The following is a 20,627-nucleotide window of genomic DNA, read 5'->3' on the forward strand; positions in this document are numbered from 1 at the left end:
GGCACCTGGGTGGCTCAGTGGGTTAAGCAGCCAACTTTGGCTCAGGTCATGATCTCATGGTTTGTAAGTTCGAGCCTCGCGTTGGGCTCTGCACTGACAACTCAGAGCTTGGAGTCTACTTCAGATTCTGTGTCTCTCCCTCTCTTTGCCCCTCCCCCACTCATGCTATCTCTCAAAACTGAATAAGGGTTAAAAAATTAAAAAAAAAAAAGAATGAGTTTCTACATTTTCCTCATAGGTGTTTTTGTGGGATGGTCTTTATCTTCCCTACCTCATGACAGGCACATGCTTTTTATTTTTGTTGAATTTTCCCAAAATGTTCAGCCCAGTGAATGTCAAACAGAACAGCTGGTTTATTTCTGAACTGAATGATTAGAAATACAGTGACTGACTTTCTGCTGCTCTGAAGTGTCACTAAAAACAGTGATCAAACTTGCATTGGATTTTCTTGATTTTCAAAATTCCCTGAGCACCTACTATATGTAAAGCTTATACTTTGTGGAGCATCATAGGCAGGTAGCCATAAAGAAAGACTAGACAATTCACACCTAGAGAGGCCTTGGCAAGTCACTGTTCCTCTCAGTTCTTCCTTTTCCTCATGAGTGAGTGAGCAAATGCACATGAGGAGTCAAGGGAATAAAAAGTGCGAAAGTGACTGGCATATAGTGGTCATCGTTAGCTATGCTCTGATTCATGACACAGTCTATGTCTTCCCAAACCCCTGTGAGATGGGAAGCGTCTTTATCCCCATTTACGTGGGAGGAAACAGACTCAGAAAGGTTAAGTAACCTCAACCATAAATTGATTCAACAAAGATTCGTTGCATGCCTACTATGTGCCAAGATCCATAGCTACTAGTAAGAGGCAGAGGCAGAATTTGAATCAGGCGGTTTCACTTCAAGTTCAGTGGTCTTTCTGCCACACGACTCCTTTCACACTTGTATCCCCAGTGCCTAGCTCCCAGTAAGTGCTCGATACATTAATGGCTGGATAATAGTATTTTTAATATACAGTTGATCCTTGAGCAACATATGTTTGAATTGTGCAGGTCCACTTATAGAAGGATTCTTTTTGATATATATGGTACATTTTACTGTAAGCGTATTTTCTCTTCCTCATGATTTTCTTAATAACATTTCCTTAATAACAATAACAACATATAATACATGTAACATACAAAATATATGTTAACTGACTGTTTATGTAAGGTAAGGCTTCTGGGCAGCCACAGGTTATTAGTCAAGTTTTGGGAGAGTCCAAAATTATATCCAAGGGCACCTGGGTGGCTCAGTTGGTCGAGAAACCAACTTTTGATTTCGGCTCAGGTCACGACCTCACATTTTGTGTGGGCCCCATGTTCTATCAGGGCAGAGCCTGCTTGGGATTCTCTCTCCTCTCTCTGTCCATCCCCGGCTCATGCTCTCTCTCTCTCTCTCTCGTTCTAAATAAACTTAAAAAAATTTAGATGCAAATTTTCAACTGTACTGAGGTTGGTGCCCTTAGACCCTGCATTGTTCAAGGGCTGACCGTAATTTTTGATTGGGTAACACTGAAAAATACATATAATGGCAGACAGTGAAAAGTCCCCCTCTCAACTCTGTCTCCCATCTGCCCAGTTCCCCTCCCATCAGAGGTAACAATTGCTATTAATATGTAGAACCATAGTTCTACACTTTGCCGTTTTGTTTTGTTTTGTTTTACCTAACCGTATATCTTGGAGATTTTCCCATTTTAGTACCTGGTACTCCTTTGAAGAGATGTGCTGTAACTTACTTAATCAGTACTCTATTCATGGACATTTAGGTTGTTTCCAACCCTTTCTTAATACAAACAATACTGCAATGAATAATCTTGAATATATGTTATTAGTATGTGCAAGTATATCTGTAAGATAAATTTCCCAAGGTACAATTGCTGAGCCACAGAGTATATGCCTTTGTAATTCTCAGAAGTAATGCCAAATTGCCTCCCGTTGGCATCATACCAATTTATACCCTCCAGCAATTTAAGGAAATGCCTATTTTCCCCCTATGCTGGGCCGAAGTTATCATTAAACTTTTGAGTTTTTGTCAATCTGATAAAATGTGAATTTTAGTGCAATTTTAATTTGCACTTCTCTTAGTATAAGTGAGGCTGCTCATCTTTTCATGTTTAGTAGCCATTTATTTTTCCTTTTTGGAATTTGTACCCCCATTTTTCTATCCATTTGTAGGTCCTTTTATGATCAACATTCTACAACTTCCTTCTATATTAGCTCTCTGTGGAATGAGCTGCAATCTTTTTTCCAGTGGTGATATTAAAGAAAAGAGATGATATATGCTAAGCACTGTTATTTTAGGAAGCTCCTTCTGGAAACCAGGCAGAATGAAGCAGAGAAGTGAGAGGCAGGATACTGATTAGAAAGCTGTGGTAATTGTCACATGACAAGGTCCTTGAAGAGGCTGGTGGCAGTGGGGATGGAAGGACCAAAATGAGCAAAGTTATCGCCAAGAAATAATTAGCAAGAGTTAATAATTAGCAATGATAACAGAAGCTACAATTGGGTTAGGAGTAACTACTAACCAAATACTGTGCTTTAAGTCTTTACAAGCCTTAAGCCATGAGCCGGTATGATATCACCCCATTTCACAAGTGAGAAAAGTGAATTTTTAGCAGCTAAGTAACCCACCCAAATTTGCACTAGATGTAGGTAGCAGCACCAAGGCTAACTCCAAGTCCATCTGACCCCAGCTGCCTGGCAGGTGGAGGAAAATGATCAAAGGTCTGCAGTCCAAGTGCCTGAGTAATGCCTGTCTTGACGACAGATGTAGAAGTCAGAACGCAGCTGCCTCTGCTAGAGAGCAGCAGGGTCACTTTCAGGTACACTGAGCATTTTTCAAAGCCGCTCTCGTGTACATGATCATTCTTTCCACAATGTCTGTGAGTCAAAGAGGGTTAATAGTATCCCTATTTGACTGAGGAGAAGACTGAGGCACCCTGAAATCAAATGACCAATCCCAGTTCAGATGTCTTATTCTCTGGGAAACCTTCCCAGAAACCCGGAACAGGCTCTCCATCAATATGTGCCCCATAGCCCCCTCTCCTTCTTGGAATTCATTACAGTTCATAGTCACACATTTATTTTTGTTATTTCTGTTTAATGTCTGTTGTTCTATAGACTCTAAGATCCATGTCTGGTTTTACTTCTGTTTTGTCCCTAGTTTGGGGCCTGGCACATTATTGGTAGTTGGTACATAGTTACTGAATGAATGAATGAACTCCAGGACTCTAGACCCTTTGCCCTTTCATTTTACATGAATGCTAAAGCTCCCTCATAAGCTAAATAAATATAATGCCAAGGACGTGAGCTGTGCTATAAACAATTTTCAGATTCAGATTTCTTCAGGTGCACAGGCAGCTCCCACATTAATGTTTAAACAGTAAAACCCTGGGCTAAAAGAGACTCATAAAAGGACAATGTAACCAGTGATACGGAGTTGATGTCTTCTGGACAGTGTAAGAGGCTTTGTCAGGGAGCACTCCACCTAGAGTGGATCCCTTCCTGCCACAAAGTAATTTGTTGATCCCCACCCCCTCCAGGACATCACTAGTTAAGAGGCTGCTGGGGCAGACATTGGTTATTTTTAAGGAAAAATAACTCCTAAAATTCTGGCTTTTCCCAGCCTTAAATGGTAAAAAGTAAGGAACACCAGATATTTAAGCTATAACTGATAAAGACCAAACGGAAAATCTGAACTTGAACAACTGCAGACAGAGAGACAGAATTCCCTGAAGTTATATATAATAAACCACTGACACAAAGAGCTGGCATCTCTGACACGCACTTGAGCAGCAAGCACGGCAAGATTTTCAGAAGCCTCACCATTCAGGTTCCTGCTCTGTGAAGAGCTAACCATGGACTTGGTGTCATGGAAATCCCCAGTCTACCAAGCAGGGAAGTCAACTCACCTCTCAAAAGGTCTGTGTGATGGCTGCCAACTAACTCAGTCATATCGGCTACAGAAGTCATCGCAGGAGGGCCATGGCTGCATAGACCCTCACATACTCACTGAATGAGTGAGTGAGTGAAAAAGACGCAGTTCTTGACAACAGAGGCTCACTTTCTACACAAGATACACCTTGGCCTGGTGGTCTACATTTGAACTACTATTTCAGGTCCTGCCTCATCACCAAAGTCTGGACACTTGTTCCGTAGTTACTTTCTTAATTTAATGACAAGGTTTGCATGAATTAACTTCTCCACTTATTTAACAATTGAAAGAGAATACACCAAAATATCTCTGGATAATTCGGGAAATCCAGATGATTTTAATTTCCTTATTTACCCAGCTCTCCTTTACAGGTTTTCCTTTTCCAGCAAACATGTATTATTTTTATTATTAAAAATGTCAATCTGGGGCGCCAGGGTGGCTCAGTCAGTTGGGTGTCCGACTTCAGCTCAGGTCGTGATCTCACAGTCTGTGAGTTCAAGCCCCACGTCGGGCTCCGTGCTGGCAGCTCAGAGCCTGCAGCCTGCTTCAGATTCTGTGTCTCCCTCTCTCTTTGCCCCTCCCCTGCTCATGCTCTGTCTCTCTCTGTCTCAAAAATAAATAAAAACGTTAAAAAAAATTTTTTTTAAATGTCAATTGGTGTGCCTGGGTGGCTCAGTGGGTTAAGCCTCTGACTCCAGTTCGGGTCATGATCCCATGGTCCATGAGTTCAAGCCCCAAATGGGGCTCTGCGCTGGTGGTGTGGAGCCTGCTTGGGATTCTCTCTCTGTCTCCCTCTCTCTCTGCCCCTTCCCCACTTGTGCTCTCTCTCTCTCTCTCTCAAAATAAATAAATTTTTAAAAATAAAGTAAATAATAAATAAATAAATAAATAAATAAATAAATAAATAAATAAAGTCACTTAAATAGGGTGCCTGGGTGGTTCAGTTGGTTAAGCTTCCAAGTCTTGGTTTCGGCTCAGGTCGTGATCTCAGCTGACAGTGTGGAGCCTGCTTGGGATTCTCTCTTTCTCCCTTTCTCTGCACATCTCTTGCTCACTCGCTCTCTGTCTCAAACTAAAGAAATAAACATTTTTTTAGAAGTCACTAAAAAACAAATTCATTAGGCCCTACATTATGGAAAGCATCACTAGCCTGGGGAGATAGGGAGCTGAGTATGTCATCAGATAGCACAGCATAGATAGATACAGAGAGAAAGACTGGATCAGCTGAGGCCCCTGTGCTTTGGAACACAGAGAAGGGAGAGCTGAAAAGTACTGGGGACAGACTGTTGATGCTGGTGAATTTGCCGAGAAGGAGTTTGGGAAAAGAAATGCTTCACTATGGAATGAAGGAAGAGGAAACACATGTATGTAAAACCTAGTGCAATGGCCACTTGGCTGCCATCTTGAATCATGATGGGAAGGGGCTTAGTTTAGATGCTGCAGGTTGCACCAGCACGGGGTGGAGGGGAGCCCTGCAGCAGTGTCGAGTGCAGCAGAAGGAACCTGGAAAGTTGTAGGAAATGAAGGGAACATGAAGCCTGCCAGCTCCCCTAAACAGGAGGAGCCAGGCTGAAAGAAAGATGTACTAATTCAATCTTTGATAGCAAGGCTGGTCTCCCAGATAAGTGGGCTTCAGCCTAATAGAATGGTTTGTGGGATGTTGGTAGCACTCACTCACCATCTTAAAAAAAAAAAAAATCTTCCTAACAATGTTATCACTTAAAACTCCATGATTAGCTGCTCATTCCTTTGTGTTAGGCACCAACTTCTCTCTACAGTTCTCTGTTCTGTAAAACAATGTTAATCCTTAATGGATGACCTAATAGAACACTACCTCTGAATGTGTTATTTGCCCCACAACTCTCCTTCTGGGAATCTCTCCGGCAGAAATACTCACTCACCTGTACACACTAGGATATTCATGGCAGCATTGTTTGCAGCTTAAATAAAAACGTGTTTATCTGAAGAGAGATGACTACATTCCACTGTGCAACTGATAAGAATGAGGTAATTCTATAGGAACTGATACAGAAACGTATCTGAAATGTCATAAAGTGAAAAAAAACAAGTTGCTCTGTTAATGTAAAAGTAGCAAACATATATTAGTGTGGGGTTATGTGTCTACATGGACAAAATGTCTGAAAGGATTTTCTCCCATCAAACTGAGAGGTAAAATTGACAGGTGAGCAGGAGAGGACTTTGCTTTGTCCTTCATGTTATTCCAAACTGTTTGAATTTTTTCCTTGAGCACTGACTGCTTTCATAATTAATGATAACTTACATAGTGCTTTCTATGTGTCAGGTACCATTCTAAGAGCTTTATGCACGTTAACTCATTGAATTCCAACAACGATCTTATGAGGTGGCACTATTCTTAGCCCTTTTTATGGATGAGGACACAGTTCCTGCCCAGGTCACACAGTGATATGTAAAGGCACTGAGCTTTGAACCCAGGCCACCTGGCTCAGGTTTGTGCTCTGAATCACTAGGTTATAATATCTTACAAAGAGGATATAAACAAACAAATAGCAGTGCTTTTAGAGTCAGACATAACTACATTTGAATCCCAGTTTTTGTGGATTGGCTACATGATTCTTGGCAAACATCTTACTTCTGTCAGTTTCCTCATCTGTAAAATGGGGATGATGGTCACATACCTGATGACACTGCTGTGAGGACTGCACAAAATATAGTCGGTGCCTGGCACTTAGTGACCACTTGATAAATAGAGACTGTTTCCTCAATTGAGATTAAATTACCAGCCGTTTTGTGAATATTAATGTAAATGGCTGTTTTTTTCATTGGCTGTCTGGAAGCATCTGATGCTTTCAGGATAAGCAGAGAAGGGGGACTTGGGAATAAGGGGGAATTGGCTCAGATGCAGAATGTGGGAAGTGCTGAATTAACCCTTCACTTTTTTTACAGTTTTGCCTAAAGCCAGTGCAGTTAAGAAAATAAAATGAATAATCCTTATATGGGTTTTTAAACCACTCTGGGGTAAAACATCATCATCCCCATTTTTTGAATGAGGTAGGAGGTTCAGGGGTTTGCCCAAGAGCAAATCAAATAACAGAACAACAGCACTGAACCAATTAAACAACAGAGCCAGGACTGACATATAGATTTTCTCATTCTACAATCCCTGCTCTTTCCTGGACCCCCACTGCCTGAGTAGTTGTGGGGATGTCATGGCTGGGGGGTGGTGACCACAGCCTCTCAGAAGGAAAGCACTATAGAAATGATGACAGTATGGTAATAATCACGCCTCTGGGAGAAATGTTTCATCAGTTCATCAGTTCATAGGCTGCCACTGCTGAGTGGGGATAATGGCCTCCTCCCACCTCAGAGCTAAAGTTGATTCACTGATAAGTGTGACAGACCCCCTCCCTATGGGGTCCACACAGCTCAGGGTCAGATTACACTATCCCTTTCTCTCCATTGTTTAAGGTGCTTATCAAAAACAGTAGTCATCATTCTACAAAATAGGACGCAAGCCATCCTGGAGGACACTGATGACCTCAGCAGGCAGGTGGCTGCTGAGAGATGGTCGGAGGGTCCATAGTGGAGGCTAGCTCATGGCTCACAGCTAAGCAATCTCTTGCCTCTGTCTGATCCTTCCTCATTTTCGACTCAAGAGTAGAGAGGGTCAGTCAGGAGCAAAGAGAGGACACTCTGTTTGTGAGGCTCCAATGGTACCACCCATTTTTCGAGCTCGGTCAATCCTGGCCATGTAGGGGTTACTACCATTCTCCAGAGGGAAGAGATGGCAGCCCGAAATGGATTGGAAGGATGCAGAATTCTCAGCCTTTTTTCCAACAAGACATGAATGTTGTAGAACTCACTCCCAGGTGAGTGCAGGGGTATGCAATCCCAGGGCATGATCCCACAACTTTCTCTTTCACTCAGGACACCCTTTGCTGGCCCAAATGTGGATAATTATTAAAGCTGGGACTCACTACACTATTTTCTTTACTTGTGTGTATGCTTGAAAACACCATAATGACCAGTTAAAATTTAAATTTGAAAAGCCATTTGGAAGGCAAGCGCATAAAAGTGATATTAAGATAGAGACAATCTTGTGTCTGCCAGTTGACTTTTTAAATACGTTATTTACAATCTGCGGTACTGCGTTATTAGTAATGAAGTGCTTGCCACACACATCTCAATTGTAAGGGCAAGGGCATCTGGCATAGCAAGCTGGAGGGCTGGGCGAGGTCATCAATTTGGTCCTTTCCTTTTTGGTTCCTTCTTCACATGAACCCCTCCCCCCCACCACACACACACTCAGTTGGTGTGGGGCACTCCTCGTGGGTGGCGGCCATTTGGAACTCCTTTGAATGGGGTACCAAGATTACCGAAAGGTAAGGACACAGTCAAGCATGCCTAGAATTGGTATAGGTGTCTGCCATGAGGGGCAGAGGACCCAAGGGTCTGTGGGAGGAAACACAGCCTGAATTCAAATTCATAGCTGTGTTCACCAGTGCTTGACTAAGAGCTTTACACATCACCTTGGTCAATCCCTTCAGCAACTCAGGTGATTAAGCCCATTAAATAGATGAAAAAACAGAGGCCGAGTAACCAGCCAAGTTCACATAGTGAAGACACGGAAGTCTCTCAACTGGACTTCCTGACTCCGCTGTCCACATCTCCTCCCAGTGTAAACCCCTATTTCTCATAGTGAGTGGGGGAGTCAGGGTTGAGTTGCTTGAGAATGGCATGACATAGCAAAGTGACTCTTAAAAGAAATAAGCCAGCTGGGTTAACTCAGTGCCCGGCACTTGGTAGGCATTCGGTAGATATCTATGAACTGGACTTTTGAACAGACTTTCAGGCACAGGGTGCGAGCGGTGGGAGTTTTCAGTGGGTTGGGAATCACAGTCTGCCTCCACATACACTTGCATTTCCTCCATGGCAGGAAACCACATGGAAGGGCCTTGCCCTGGGTCAGCAACCTTCCTACAGGGGAATGTGCCAGTCATCTTCCTCGTCATCCCCAGGCAGCCTGAGGAAAATTCCTTTCTCCTGTTGTAGATTTAGGGGGGCTAACTAAGCTGCTGCCCTGTTCTCCTCCTGCTCAGAGGACCCGTCTGAATGAGAGCAGGAGGCAGACTTCTTGGTTGTCAGCATTTCCAGGAAGTTCAAACCCCCGTGTGCTCCCCATGTGACCTCATCTGTCTCTGTCTTGGGGCTTCAGAACTTGGAAGGCATAAGAAGAACTCTTCTTCCCAGCGTGACCAGGCAGTGACAAATGCACCACATGGAAGGAAATTAGTGAATAATCCTTGCATATTCTGAAGTGAGTCACATTGGCCTTTGTTAAACACTGCACTCCAGATGATTCGACTTGTGGTTTCTGTTTCTTCAGAGTATGTTATTAATGAACACCCAAAGTACTAAGTGCCGGGGACAGCAGATCAGGTAGTCCCTGACCTTGAAGCATGTATACAGAAATAATACTATACTGTTACCACCTCTGGTAACAAAGTAAAAATAAAGAAGAGGTAAGATGCCTCTGTGAACCTGGACTGCAGTCATTCTGGTAACTACTGGAGACAGAAACTAGTCAACAGTACCTCCAGGGACCCTTACCCCCTGTACTCTCCCTCCCCAGCCCCTTTCTCTGGGTTCTCCATGCAGATTGCAGTCAACAGTGATCCATAGTGACTGACTCTGCCAGGTGCTTGAGCACCTACGCCTGGTACTCTGTGCTTCGCCTGTCTAATCTGCACAGCAGCCCCCAGAGGTAGATATTATGCCCTTCTTCCCAGAAGAAGAAATTGAGGATCAGGGAAGTTAAGTTGTTTAAGGTCACATGTCTAGAAAGCATCAGAGGACTGGAATATAGATCTGATAGGGATTCTAAAGCCCACGTCTCTCCTTCCACACCTGGCTGCTTCAACCTCACCTGCCTCCTTGTGGAATTTCAGGTGAGGAATGCATACTGAGTTGGGCAGTGGTGGTTGTCATACTGGTGGCCGCCGACTCCACTTATGTATCTATCTGCTGCCTGCTCCAGGACCCAGCAATGCCCTGCTTGAATCACCACAGGGTGAAAAGAGGAAACCCTCCAGTCCTAGGAGGGTTATCTGAGCCTATAAAATTTCAGAGATGGTGTAAACTCCTTCTTAGAATGGCCTTTTAGCTTTTTATTGGCTCTATTTGGAAACAGAGATGAGGTAACTTAATAAAGCCCCTCTGTGTTTTGAAACCCAGTGACAAGTTCCGGCCATTTTCTCTTGGGACCCGCCAGGATGACAGCCAGACAACAAGGAAGAGGAAGAGAGGCAGAGGAGTTGATTTGACTTTCAACCTTCCCCCTATTTACAGATGAGACAATTCAGAGGAGAGACGATCCAAACCCACATCCACAAATGATTCAGCGACTAGTGTTCCAGGCACACTCTCCCGTCTTCCCTACCAGGACCAGAAGTTGACTTTGATCCAGTTCTGTCACACAGTAGAGAAAGGGGAACCCTTGCTCACCATGCAAAATAAACCCTCTGGGCATGGCTTCTCTCCACCCTCTTCAGGGCCCTCTTGCCTGGCCTGCCTCTCTCTGCTTCCTTCCCAGGGCGTCTTCCAAACCTTTCCTCTATCCATTCTTCTCAAAATCTCCCCTTCTTCACCCTGATATCAATGTTCTCCAGTTGGCCTGATCCTAAGCATCACCTGGGGAACTTGAACATGCAGATTTCCAGGCTCGTCTCCTACAGGTCTGGGTTGGAGAGATCCAGGCAGAGACTTGGAGAACTCGTGTTTAACGAGACTCCATGTGTCCTTATGATCACACATTCTTGGGAAACCCTGGACTGTGCTCTCCCTGTCGTCGGACACTCCTCCGAAACCAGCCTGGAGCTGGCCAGTCCTCAAAGCCACCTACGTCTGCCCTGTGACAACACCTCCGGTGCTCCAGTGTCAAAGCACACTGACCTCCCACCTCCAGTGATCCGCACCTGAACTCCATCCCACCTACCAGGTACCACCTGCCATACTACCTCTCTCCTTTCGTTCACCAGCGGCTCTGCAGTTCCTCTGCTGAAAGTGCTCTCCGTGAGGAAGACAGCAGCCTTCAGAGTGCATGACCCAGCAGGCATGATTCGGACATTGCGTGATTGACCTTTCTGTTACATGTGACACTGGTGACCGCTTCCTCGTTCGTGAATCTTTCTACTCCCTTCATGTCTAATACATCATTTCCCCCTGGTTCTCCTACCTCTCCAATCCTCTCCAGCCCATCTTCCTTGTGGGTCCTCTTTCTCCAACCACCCTGAAAGTGGATGCATCCAGGTCCTGAATTCAGCTCACTCTCTCTGGTTATCACACACACTCCATAGTTTTACTACAACCTGCTTCTTGAGCTACAGTCTCACATCCAAATGGTCTGCTAAATGTTGATTTTGGTACAGACAGTTCAAAACCAGTACATCCCAAAGCTAACTCACCCCGAAGCCAGTCCTTCTCTTTTCTTGCACATGTCAGGCTACTTGCCTGAGCTGGAACCCTGGGAGCTGTCCTGGGTCTCAGTCTCCCTTCATCACCGCCCCACACAAATGCACACACGCAGCCAAACTATGCACCAAGTCTTGGGGACTCTATGCCTCAACGGTCCTCAAATCCATGCCCTCCTCTCCTTCCCCACTGCCACACCAGTAGAGGTCCTTCTCTTCTGTCACCTGGACTCTGTCACCTTAGCCTCCTGGCTGGTCTCCCGCCCTTCCATCCTGCCCTTCTCTAACCAGTCTTGCACCCAGCCACCTGAGCGATGCTGCTAAGATGTGGGCCTGACCCCATCTCTCCGCCATTTACAGCCCCTCAAGAGCTTCTTGCCACCCACAAATTACAGTCCAAACTCCTCAGGGTGGCTCCCCTGAAGCCCTCACTTGTCCCAAGCCGCCACGTCATTGCTCAGTTTCCCTCCTCCTTCATCCAACTGCCTTCCGCCCCACCACTACCCCCAGCCCAGGCATCGCATTCCCCACAACTTCTTTGCTGGCTCTACACAGCTGGGCCAGTGCCCTTCAAACATGTCCCTATAACACACTACATTTACCAGATTACCTGGGAACATCCAGCTATTAACTAGGGAGAAAGTTTGGGGATTGTTTTACAGGTTTACAGCGTCTCTCCACCCCTAGTTGTTACCACAGTGACCAACGGCTGGCTCTTCCTTGCACCTATGATTGTGTCTCAAGTCAATTCTCCCCTCCTTCTGCCTTTCAGAATACAGCACGAGGACCACCCAGGCATCGGCCCACCTCTATCTCTGTTCCTCAAAGGGAGTGGCCTCTCCTGTCTATTGGCAAAGCTACCAGAAACTTGGCTTTGAACCACTCGTGTCTAACAGGTGGTCCGGATATTCTGACAGAGACTGTGGGTTTAAAGAGAGGGAGAGATGGAATCATAAAATGCCATGTTTTCAGACCACCCTGAACCCCAAGGGCCAGTCACTGGTGAAGGAATACTGTACTGTGGAGTCTAGGTGGGAGAGAGGACACTGATCCACATACCTGCCCCCTCAGGAATTCTGGGATGTCAGAGCAGGCCTTTAGGAAGGTTATTTCCAAGCCAACCTGCCAGACCTCTGGGAGGAATGGTGAAAAGCTAAGACTGATGCTAGAACGCCCAGGGCTATAAGGTGTATACTACCATAGTGGAGGGAAACACTGCCCTCAGCCTCTGCAGGAGCTCTTTGGATAGACAAGGTATTCACACTCTATAGGAGATGGGGTAAATCTCCACCTGGGCTTAGATTGCTCAATAATGTCACCAAGATTATTGCTGAATTGGACTCTATGGAGCCCTTCAAATGTCCTCTGACCCAGCCCTAGTACTAATGGATCACAAACTTCTTCAAAGAGGGGCTGGAAAAGTTGATAGTGCCAGGCTATCTTTTGTAACCTATCAATAGCTGGCCATACTATGGAAAGGAAAGTGGAGACAGGAGCAGTAAGTTCAGAATAAGCAGCAGAAGCAGCATGGCCAATCCAGACCATTAAAGCAAAGAATGGAAAATGGGCTGCCGTGCACAGTTGTGCAGGTTGTTCACTGCAAAAGGTTGCTCAACTGAAGGAGCAAATGGAGGCTGAAATCTAGCCTGTGCACCCATTTCCCAAGCTCTTTGTCCTGGTGCAGAACTGCATTTGCTGGAAAGAAGAGGTGCCTGTTTCTAAATTGCAAAAAGGTACCATTTGGGATTGTTGTGACTTTGAGGGAGAAGACATTGGCAGCAGCAATGAGAAAAGCTTATATGAATGCAAGAGAAAGCCAAGGATCTGGCAGAAGACAGCAAGGGCTTTGAGAGCCCCAGGAACCCTAATGGGTGGAAGCTCAGAACGTCAGCTTATTGATATGCTGCCCAGACCCATGATTATGCCCTACTCTTCCCTATCACCCCCTTTACCATCATCCTGCTCCCTCCCAGCCCACCCCTGGCCATCCAAAGTCTCCCTGGCCAGAGGAAAGAAGGCCAGTCTATCCACGGCTGTGGCTCCAGTCGCCCAAACCCTAATGACTCATTCCTGAATGGGGTGGAGGATACCGGGTAAAGACAGGCAGTCTCCCCAAGCCCACCCTGTGACTACCACCAATCTTGGCTATTATCAGAGACCTCAGCTGGAGAGCTAGGCCACCAGCCTTTGGCTGAATGCCAAGTGAGAAAGGGCTGTTGAGTTTCCCCCCTTGTTCTGTTTCTATTTATAGCCTCACCTTAATAGCATCCACTCCTGGTGACAGCTCACAGGTTCTAACCTGCCAGGAGCACTTCTAGAAAGATTATAGCCTTGTTCAGAAAGCTAACAGCACAGAACAGAAAGGAGCCTGGGGATGGCCTCCTGCCTTTTTTGCTTGGGACCGAAGATGGACAGGCAGGTAGAGGAGCCTCTAAGGCACAGATGTCCAGGGGAGGCAAGGGGAGGGGAAACTAGCTTTTCTGAGCCCCTGTTTTGTGCTGTGAGTAGCTGATCGTATTTCAGTCTCCAAAAACCCTGTAAAATAAGTATCATTATTTCCATTTTACAGATGAAGAAACTAAACCTCAGAGAGGAGAAAAACCCTTGGCCAGCTGGTAAGCGGCAGGGCTCTGATTTGAATTTTCTGATCTTTCTGGCTCAGACACATGGGGTTTTTTAACCCAAAGTATGTCACCTGCAAAGTATCTCCCTTGGGGAGAGACAAACTCAAAATAGTGAAAAGGAACAGAAAAAGCTTACAGAGTTTTGCTTCAGCAACTGAAGCCAATCTCCCTACTATCTTCTCCCTCCCTGATCATACTTCCTGGGCACCCTCAGGGGAAAATTACACTCCTTGCTCCCCGCACCCCACCCCTAAGGATTTTTATTCAGGTGAAATAATTGTATTAAAGCTGTACCTTGTGGCGGGAAGGAAGGGTGAGTAGAAGAACTCATGAGCTGATTAAATATGAGCCAGCAAGGGAGAAACTTCTTTCCCTCCATCCAGCTTCTCAACCCACTACTCAACCAAAGCATCACCTCTCAGGGAGTAACTGCCAAGACCCACAGTTTAGTTAATAAAATGTGAGAGCAGGAAGGGGCTGTAAATAATAATAACAATGTTTACCTAGTGCTTTTTATGTAATAGCCAAGCACCGTTCCAGGGATGGGATATTACACAGAGACCCATTTAATACACACACACACACACACACACACACACACACACACACACACACACACACACACACAGTACAAATGGGAAAACTGAGACCCAGAAAGGTGACAGAATGTGCCCAAAGTCTCTCAGCTCTTAGGAAAGGGACTTGGAATCAAGCTCACACAGCCTGGCTCCTAGATGCTCCCCTTCCTCTCAAAGGTCATCTCTCCTCACTGTCCCCTTTGCCCCCACAAAGGCAGAGTCAGGCAAGGTGTTGGGTCTTCTGGCTGGGACCCAGGGCTCCTGTCACACCCGAGGGGCTTGGCACACTCAAGACTCCAGGAGGGTGCTAATGGCACTTCATTCAGTTCAGATTTCAGATCCCACCAAACTAGAAAATACTTTCTTTTTTTATTATTTTTTTAAACATTTGTACTTACTGTTGAGAGGGAGAGAGAGAGACAGCGCACGCGCGTGTACGCGCATGCATGAGTCGGGGAGGGGCAGAGAGAGCGGGAGACAAAGAATCCGAAGCAGGCTCCAGGCTCTGAGCTGTCAGCACAGAGCCTGACACGCGGGGCTGGGATCCATGAACCGTGAGATCATGACCTGAGCCAAAGTCTGACGCTGAACCAGCTGAGCTACCCAGGCACCCCTGAAACTAGAAAATTCTTAAATACCTATTTATTTGTCTGACATCTGTGCTCTGCTGGGCTTATCGAAGGCTAGCTAGAACTTCCACTGGATTCTTCCCATTTCCTTTCAGCAGAGATATGAACGGAAGCCAGAGGGACGGTGGCACCTTGCACCTCACACACCCAGCAGGGCCTGGCAATGGCTCTAAGCACTCCCTGCAAGGCCAGCAAGTATTTTGATAATCTTTCCCCTATGGGATTCTCCCGTGGAGAACCCATGGACGCAGTCAGGAGCAATCTTTCAGCAGATTCCACAGGAAGGAACACTACATCACTGGAGGGCATTTTGACGCTCAGGGCTTGGGAGAAGGGAAGCAGGCTTGGAGGCAAGGGCTGCCCAGACGTTCGTGGATCCCTCAGCCCCCAGTGTACAGGGGTGGCTGGCTGCAGTGGACGTGGTCGAGTGGGAGGCAGACAGGGTGGGGGTCAAAAGCACAGCCTACAGAGTCAAACCTGGGCTTCAGGACTGGTCCCGCTGCTTGAGGCCACGTGACCTCCAGCGAACCACTTCACCCTCTCTGGACCTCAAGTTCCGCCCTGGAAAACGGGGATAAGAGAGCAGTACTCACCTCTTGGACTGGCCCTGGAGAATCAGACACAATAACATTAGCAAAGCATTGAGCACAGGGCCTGGCACATGCATGCGCTGAGTCACTACCATACAGACAACTGTCATCGTGAGATCCTTCTCTTTCCTTGAAAACGAGCTCATGGGGTGTGTCCTCTGCTGTCACCGGTCCCCTTTATTGAGCCTCATTTAGGGGACCTGGGACCCCACATCTGACCCCAAATGTGCCTTTGGGAGGAGAGGGAGAACCCTGAAACATTGTCCCTTGTGGCCACAAGTTCCTTCTGCCGGCACAGAAGTTCCAGGGCCCATCCTGGCTCACAGCCAACTCCCGACACGTGTCAGGTCAGCTGGGCAATGAGAAAAGCCCCACAGACTCCTAGCACGGGACATTTCTTCACAAAGGCATATAATTTTGAAAAAGATAAAACAAAATTAAACATTTACAAGAAGAGGAATAATACAAAGCCACTGGGGACAAAAAAGACTTGGTGCAGACCGAGGGGCACAGGGTAGAGTCCAGGCTGGTCAGGACCTCAGGGGCCTGTCTGACACGGTGGCTCCCCCCACCCCTCATGCCCATTTTCTAGCCCCACCCCCAGGGCCTCTTTCAGAAGACTGATTTGCATCTTTGGTATCTATAGGCCCCAAATGATACAGAGGATTGCCCTGGGGCCCAACATGCTCCTACTGACTCAAGGTCAGACAGTGGATCCCTGAGACAGAAAAGCCACTTCCTGTGTCCCTAAGCCACCTGCCTGATAGCTACTTTCTCCTCTGAGGGCACCCGAGTCACCTGCAGGGGCAGGGCGGGACCTGGTCCAGAGAAGGGGCTGGGAGAACGAAGAGCCCAGGCCACACACAAACCTGTGGTTTGGGATGGTGTAGAGTGGACACACTGCTCATCCACAGAAGAAACCTAACCCTCCTGTAAAGGGATTGATCCATCCCACCTGAACTTTAGGAGAGATAATCTCACGTCGCAAGGTCTTGGGGCCAACACACTAATCCTTGTACACATTCTGCCCCTTTCCCCAACCTGTGCATACCCACATCACTGCCCTCCTGATCCCAGATCCCTCCTGAAGCCACAGGGCCCCTTTTTTTAAAATGATCTAAGAATCCTGTTTGGTGTTATGGGGGGGAAAATGCGTGTCTAGGTGTAGGGGTGTGTGTGTAGGGGTGGGTATTCATGTAGGGAGGGAGAAGGTTGACAAGAAGTCCAAGCACATGGGCCAGAAAGAAGTCTTAAACACAACTGCAGCCTATCTCCTCTCTATTACCCCAACTTATCAGCTCAGGCCCAGGGTCACAGGAGGTCAGCAAGCCGACCTAGTTCCCACACCTGGCATGTGGCTTTGAGCAGTGGAAGTGGCTGCCGTGGCAACTAGGTCCTGCAATAAGTCTGTGGAGTCCTGGGCTCGGGCCCAGATCCTGTATGGTGGGGACAGCAGTGTGCCCTGTCCCTGATCTGACTGTGCCGTGCCAGTCCCAGAAGCTCCCTCAGAGGCAGGCATGAAGCCAGAACACTTCATTAAGACTGGATGTCTGATAACAGCCCCAGCCCTCTGGAAACCTCACACTGGCCAGTGGCATAGAACCCGCCAGGTCCCAGCCCTCCCTGGAGCTCTGGGCATCTGATTTCAGTGCACTTATGCTTCAGCTACTCCCACAGGAAGGAGAGGGCATGCTCCCACCCTGTTTTTAATTTCAGGAATACAGCAATCACCCATACTTGTGGTTTCATTATAGTCAGAGTGGTAGCTACCCACATTCTTCACAGACTTCAAACCTGATCCCAGTAGAGCCCCAAACTGTGACTCTGGAAGTAGACAAATAGGCCCAGGAGACCAGCAAAGGGACCCCACTCTCTGTGGTAATGGATGAGAACACAGGTACAGAGAAGTAGACACATTTAACCAAAGTCACACAGCTAGTGAGAAGGCAGAGCCGGATTTTAATCGGGCGCCATGGCCGTGGAGCACTTAGCCTCTGTGCTGCACTCTGTCTCCGCAAAAAGATAAGGGCCATGCCCTAAATGCCCAGTGAGGAGCTGGGACCCCATCTGGGTGTGAGAGGAAGTCACTGTGTTTTTAGGCAGGAGAGTGACCTGATCTATTACACTTTTTGGGTAATGTTTATTTATTTATTGAGAAAGAGAGAGAAAGCATGAGGTTGGGAGGGGCAGAGAGAGAGTGGGAGAGAGGATCTCAGGCAGTCTCCACTATCAATAGGGAGCCTGATGCAGACTCCATCTCGTGAACTGTGAGATCATGACCTGAGCTAAAATCAAGAGTCAGAAGCTTAACCGACTGAGCCACCCAGGCACCTCTATAGCACTTTTAAGTGACTGTTCTGCTCACAGTGGGGAGAATAGATTGTAGAAGATCAAGTCAGAGACTACATCATTAATCCAGGCACTAACATTATTGTAACTGACTAGCATACCAGCAACTCTTTGTTTTTAATTTTTAAAGCCTATCGGACATTGCACTTTTATTTTTTGTGGTTTATCTTCAAAGACTTTGGCAGCTAAAACAATACATCTTTTCTTTCCTTAAAAAAAAAAAAACCTCCAAAACTCAATAGACACACCCCCCAAAATGATTTAGGGTAGGAAAGCCAGTTTTTGCCAGTCTTACCTAATTCCACTATAAAGCATCTTTTCTATGGTCTTTAGATTGTTATCAAATGAAGCCAATGATCTTCTTAAGTTGGGAAGTTGATTCTTGCTCCACCCAGGTTGTTTCCACAGCTAGGAAAAGGGGGTAGAGTCTTAACTCCAGTGGGAACTTGGGGTGTGGGTTTATGTGTGGAAGAGAAGTTCATGGGCTATACAAAATTTAAGCATCTGATCTTGAGCATTTAAGGGGGCGGGTATTAGGACTACAGTGATAAGTCATGGCTCCCCAGACCAATTTACCCTGTGACACTGACTCTGGATGTGGTGTCTGTGTGTTCCAGGAGCTCTTGTAAAAGAAAACAATAAAGGCATACTGATAGACCTCCCAGGGAAATATGCAGACATGTTATTTCATACAAACCTCCAAGCTCCTGTAAACAATTGCCTAAGGTACTTATGTAAAACGCAACTTCTAAGGGCATCTGGATGACTTAGCCAGTTAAGTCTCTGACTTCCGCTCAGATCATGATCTCATGGTTCCCGAGTTTGAGCCCCACATCAGGCTCTGTGCTGACAGCTCAGAGCCTGGAGCCTGCTTCAGATTCTGTGTCTCCCTCTCTCTCTCTGCTCTCCCCTGCATCTAGCATTTCCCTTCCAGCCCAGCTACCTTCTGATGCCCAGAGTGGGGTGGCCTGTTCTGGGGTGCAGGTTCAAGGCAAGTTTCCCTGCCCTGACACCCTTTCCCGGATGTCAGGTTGTCTAACTTCTGTGTGACTCCCTTGCCTCATCACTAAAATGATAACTATTGTTAACTATTGTTCACCCCATAGTGCGCTTGTGTTTCTGCAAGTAAAACAGAGCAATTATCATCATTAGTGATGACATCATATGATCATTACTGGAAGTGAAAGGGTAGGAGAGGAGGTGGTCAAATCTAAAGCACACACTCAAAGCTACGATGAATAAGGACCCAGAATTACCCAGGAAACAACCACCCTGGAGCCTGGGCAGGTTAGTCAGAGGATTCTCTTAAGCTCCCGGCGCTACTCCAGAAGCCACTTCATAGGCTGGATCAACACCATTCCACAACCCCGGGGCCAGCTTCTGCTGGCTCAGCATTGCCCTGAGCTCCAGGGCCCAGCACCAGGCTGGCAGCTTCCTACCTGGCTGGTCCCAGTCTCCCGAGGCTGGTTTGGATCAGATGCAGCTGTTCCTGTGGCTGAATGCAAAAAGCAAAGGCCTTCTGGGTTTGGTGTGAGGAAATTCCGGGAACTCAGGCAAGGCTGGTTCTGCTGAAAGGGGAGTAACCCGGGTCACAGGCTGGTCGGACCTGGGTCTGCGGCCTCGCCTGGGATTGCCTTCTGGGCTATAGAGCTAACACTGCCCACCCAGCCCAGATGCTTCCCTGCCCGTTGTCTGAACAGCTCACAATTTAATTCTAAATAACAGTGACTCACAGGACAGTGGTTCCCTTTTTTGCCAGAGCAGTCTTCTATAAATCAAACCTTTCTCCTAGGTGGAGAAAGGTCTTTACTTTTCAATAGAGCAGGAGGCAAGCAAAGTGTTGTGATTGGAAGCACACACGTGCAGTCAGATTATCTGCATTTCGAGGTGGTTCCACCACTGACAAAGTGGTGTGACCTTGGGCAAGTTATTTAACGTCTCTGTGCCAGAGGTTCCCCACCTGCAAAATGGGGAAAACAGTAGCACTTACTTTATAGGGTCATGATGAGGGTTAGTGAGTTTAGAGCTATGCCTGGCTCATAGTAGGCACTTCTTCTATCAGTGTTTGATAAAAGTCCAATCGTGGAGAACTGCTTATGTAAAATCTATATGACGGAATACTACACAGCTACTGAAATCTGTATTATAAAAGAATAGCAATATGGAAATATATTCATCATCTATTATTAGGTGAAACAGTAGACTCTACAACAAACTACAGTGTAACCATTATTGTTGAAAAAATAATAAAAAATAAATCTACATACATGGAAAAGTGTACTAAAATACACCAAAAGAGTGTTTTTCTATCTTCCAAAATTTCTGTGTTCTCTGTGTTACTTTAGTAATTAAAAACAAATAAGAAAACAATAAAAATTATTCAGTAATACAATATAGGAACAATTATTTAAGTGTAGTAGAGGTGCAAAATCCAGATT

The 20,627-nt window shown here is 46.4% G+C and overlaps 1 protein-coding gene across 1 annotated transcript in view; it reads right to left on the reverse strand.

The window, feature by feature from the left end:
* BCAR3 (BCAR3 adaptor protein, NSP family member) overlaps window positions 1-19,648 on the reverse strand; it is a 136,101-nt gene extending 116,453 nt beyond the window's left edge. Inside the window, exon 1 of the mRNA XM_053214464.1 lies at window positions 19,629-19,648. The gene's annotated coding sequence lies outside the window, so the exon portion shown is untranslated. The remainder of the gene's footprint in view (window positions 1-19,628) is intronic.
* Window positions 19,649-20,627: the final 979 nt, after the last annotated feature.

The sequence above is a fragment of the Acinonyx jubatus genome, chromosome C1, assembly GCF_027475565.1.
Source record: "Acinonyx jubatus isolate Ajub_Pintada_27869175 chromosome C1, VMU_Ajub_asm_v1.0, whole genome shotgun sequence".
Lineage (NCBI taxonomy): Eukaryota > Metazoa > Chordata > Mammalia > Carnivora > Felidae > Acinonyx > Acinonyx jubatus.